This window comes from Triticum aestivum, chromosome 7D (assembly GCF_018294505.1).
Source record: "Triticum aestivum cultivar Chinese Spring chromosome 7D, IWGSC CS RefSeq v2.1, whole genome shotgun sequence".
Taxonomy (NCBI): domain Eukaryota; kingdom Viridiplantae; phylum Streptophyta; class Magnoliopsida; order Poales; family Poaceae; genus Triticum; species Triticum aestivum.
This window is the reverse complement of record NC_057814.1, coordinates 30,367,745-30,371,942: the sequence shown is the minus strand read 5'-3', so window position 1 is coordinate 30,371,942 and position 4,198 is coordinate 30,367,745. Positions and strand designations below refer to the sequence as shown.

Here is a 4,198-nt window from a genome sequence, read left to right as displayed (position 1 = left end):
TGGAAGGGTTGTTTCTGTTGATTGGAATTCAGTAGAATTAAATGACCCAACTGATTTAGTCATTGCACCAATGGATGACACTGAGATGACCAACAAATTTGGCATTCCAGTAGCTGATGAAGATAAGGAGGAGAAGGATGGTGAATCTAGTATGCCTACTGATACTGATGCTAACAGAGATAGAACTAAAGATGTGGATGGACGACTGATGGAAGATGCCGCAGATGATGTAGATGATGCACATGATGATGAGTTGGTAAATGTGTATGACAAGGAAAACCCTGTTATTGCAGTGGGGAAGTTGTTCCCAAACATGGATGAGTTTAGGATGTGTTTCAAGACTTATGCAGTCAAACATGAGTTTGATGCCAAGACTAAGTGGACTGATAGAAAGAAGTTTTATATAAGATGTAGAGGTTTCGACAGAAGTGTCAAGCCTTGCTAGTTGTACATATCCGCTCATTACCAGAAATTGGAATTTTCCTGTGAGCCCAAAACCGACAGGAAAATATGATGTACCGACAGGAAAACTATTTCCTGTCGGTGACCCGCCAGGGTTAGCCGTCAGGGATAGCTTGACAAGGGAAATAAACTATGCTTGTCGGTTGGCTGACAGGAACTAAATTCCTGTCGGGTTTTCATATTTCTCTGACGGGTTTGGCCCTACAGGATTATATGGGCGTCATACATAACCGTCAGGAAAAAAAGAAACCCAATGAAGAAAAAAATATTGATGGTTTTATAAATAGCTATTCCAGAACCCATAATATTTAGAACATAGAAACATCACTATCAATTGTTCCCGTCAAACATAGATACAAATTCACATGTCCTCGGATACAGTTCCATAGAATTTACGTACATGAATCGAAGGTCAATGAAAACAGAGGTGCAACATCTAAAAACACACAAGTGCATCAACTAAATATACACAAGAAGAGATACCTCATTTTCTACAATCTTTTGTTGCAACTTAAGTTGCAAGCTTCTCTTCAAGGTTACCCTGCAGTGGACTAATTGAACTTGTAAAAATGTGCAAGTGCCAACTGTTTGCTACAAAAAGGTACGAGAAACAGGAACAATATCTATAAGATATAATAAGCATAATCTATTTGGTATCTCAGTTTCTCGCAATAACATTGGCATATATACCCAACTTGTTTTTCTCTCAGCAAAGTTACCCACTTCTACAACTTATAGAATAGTAATGGAGTAGTTTTTTCTAGCATCATATCTCAGATTTGATACTAATCATGCAACTGACAAAATCCACTTAAAGGACAACCTGAGCACATGCTACTAGATTAGTTTGACAGAATTATCAGCTAACTTCCTGAGCAGGTAAGTCATTAGAGAGTTCTTGCAATAAATCACACCACCAATGTCAATACTCTTAAGTCTATCCATTTCAAATGTTCAAGAAAGATGGCAGAGTCATCATCATCTCCATAAGAATAAAAAATCCAAAACATTATACAATTATTCGATAATGTAACAGCATGGCATGGTGAGACAATAAAAGACCCCAAAGAAATAGAAAGAGGTTGTGTTCAGACTAAACCAACATAGCAACTACTGGCTCAATAATGTTGGTCTCATGATCTTGGGCACACTGGACATAGCATGATATGTTTTTAATATACGCGAGAAAACTTGACTGGCAATTATTCCTGATAAAACTTGCGGATGATGGTGAAAGCAAAACTAAAAATACCTTGATTAGAGGCTCTTGCATCTCTCATAGCTCCCCAATCTTGGATTTTGCTCCTAATAAGAATGAATTGCAAACTAGAAAATAAGACATCGATCAGGTGTTGATCAATATTTAAGTTCTAGGTTCACGTGCATAGAACAACAAAATATGAAATGGAATAGTGCCACTTAATTTGGAAGAATCTTATTCAATTTCTTGAAATTGAGTGATACCTCAACCACCTGCCTTAACCTCTATGTTGCACTGATGATGTTCATTTAATTCTTCCCAAAAACCTAACATAATGAAAGAGACTAAAATAAGGAGTTATTGACAAACAAGTTAGAGAGCAGACTGTTACTGTACTGGACAGTAAGACAATCAAAAATTCATAAGGACATAGAATGCAACACTACTAGGGAAAGGGGTGACCCAAACAGAGGATAGTTGTTACTTGACGCTTCAGTAAATTAGTACAGAAGTTCAAAACAACAATGTAAGGAGTGACATCCATTCATCTATGCAATGTACTGATAATTTTCAGAGCAATGCAATATCTACGGGCCATCGCACCCAGACACTTGCATCCACCTTGTACAACTAAGAGCTACAATCAACTAGTTCCAACTATGTACAAATATACTATTTTAATTGATTTTGTGCAACTCGGCAAGATTGCGCACCTTCTCGAACAGGAACAACCAATTGTGTGCTTGCACTGCAATTGTTCAATCTTTAATATAAGAAAGAAAACAAAATACAACTTAAGGGAGAAGGAAGAACACTGTGAGCTTAAATATGAGGAATACACAAGAACTGTTAAGTACTAGATAATAAGACAGTAAGAAATTCCAAGAAGCAAGTAGTAAACGGAGTAACTAAATTAAGATAACATATAGTATAGCCTACGATAGGAGCCCCTGAGCATATCTTTGTCTTGTTAATTGTTATAACAGAGCATTCATATCTTGAGCATAGCTATTGGTAATAGGCCTTCTCTGGTACAGTTTCATCGTCAATACTCTGAAATATAATGTCTAGGTGCATTTCAGATGTTCTTCAGCATACTGAAGATAGCATGATCTTGCGAGATAGAAAACTTGAATCGAAATTAATCAATACATGAATTTGCAGACAGGTAGGGAAATAACAGTATGTACCATACCATGTCAAGGGCAGAGGATATTACACCTCTCTTTTAGTTGGATCATGAACCATAAATCCTACTCCTGATCTGGATGAACTATAACTAGGAAAAGGATATATCAAATGGGTGTTCATAAGTATCAAAGTGGGGAATGGTACATACTACTTGGAAGAAAAATATGAGACTATTTCTTGCCGTTGAGTGAATATCAACTTCTTGCACTGATGAAGTTCCTCGTATTTCCAATGTAGCAGCTTAGTGTTTCCTGAATGTCAACATATTTAAAGCAGGTAAAATCAAAAAGTATGGACAGAAAAATAATAGAGATTGAATTATTATGGTGTTGTATAGTAAGTCAATGAAAAAATCCCACTGAAATCGAAACAAAATACAACATTACATGAAAATTTATGGATACGTACAGTTGTATCCAACCCATTGGTACTAAAAGTTTGATAACTAATTGAAATTTCCCAAGTAACCCACCCATTCTTAGTAAAATTTCAGATCCTGTAGATACGTACTGTTGAATCCATACTAATTTAAGTAATAATAAGGCAGCAATAAATGGTTGCAATTTCCTCAAAGACATAGCAGAAATCCAGAACGAGATTTGAGATCCAAGGAGCTGCACCAGTTTTCGGGATTATTATGCATCCATACCACAGTTCTATAGATCAGATCTGAGGTCGGATTTGGGGATTCCTAGAGCTGCAGCAGATTTGGGGATCCGGAGATGCAACAAACAGGAAACAGCCGAGATTTGAGATTTAGGTCACGTAACTCCATGGCGCCGGTGAACTGCTCGAGTTGGGGTGGATTCTCAACGGTGGCGTCGATGGTGGCGTGTCCCGAGCAGGGCCGTGGTGGAGGAGCAGGCCAAGCGTTGGTGTTGCAGGGTGATGTCCAGAAAGGAGATGGGACGATGTGGTGTCCCAATAGCAGAGGAGCCATGGATGGTGGTGGCCGGCGGGTACAGATCCATAACATAGAGCAGGTTGAGGCGCTCGGGTGACCTTGGAAGGCATCGATGGTGGTCGGAGGCCTCAAAGGAAGGGAGGGATTGGGTGGCATAGAAGGAAGGGACAAGATTTGGGGGGGGTTGGATTTGGGCGTCGATGACGGGCGAGAAAAGAGGGCGCGGGTCGCGCCCTAGTGTTTCGCGGGTGGGCCGAAACTCGTATTCCTGTCGGTCCTTCGCTACTGGAAAAAGGACTATAGATAATATAGACACTAATAGCGCACCACACATGTGGTGCGCCACTACTATATATACTAATGACGCACCATGTGTGGGTACGCCATTAGTGTCCAAATACTAATGGCGCACCATATCCACGGTGCGCCACTACTAACAA

At 39.4% G+C, this 4,198-nt stretch overlaps 1 long non-coding RNA gene across 1 annotated transcript; it reads right to left on the bottom strand.

Moving 5' to 3' along the window:
• Positions 1-223: 223 nt before the first annotated feature.
• On the bottom strand, positions 224-3,920 carry LOC123168620 (uncharacterized). The gene is made up of 3 exons (XR_006484431.1): positions 3,625-3,920; positions 1,927-3,105; positions 224-1,767 (listed from the first exon to the last, which is right to left on the bottom strand). It is a non-coding gene; the product is annotated as an uncharacterized lncRNA (long non-coding RNA).
• Positions 3,921-4,198: the final 278 nt, after the last annotated feature.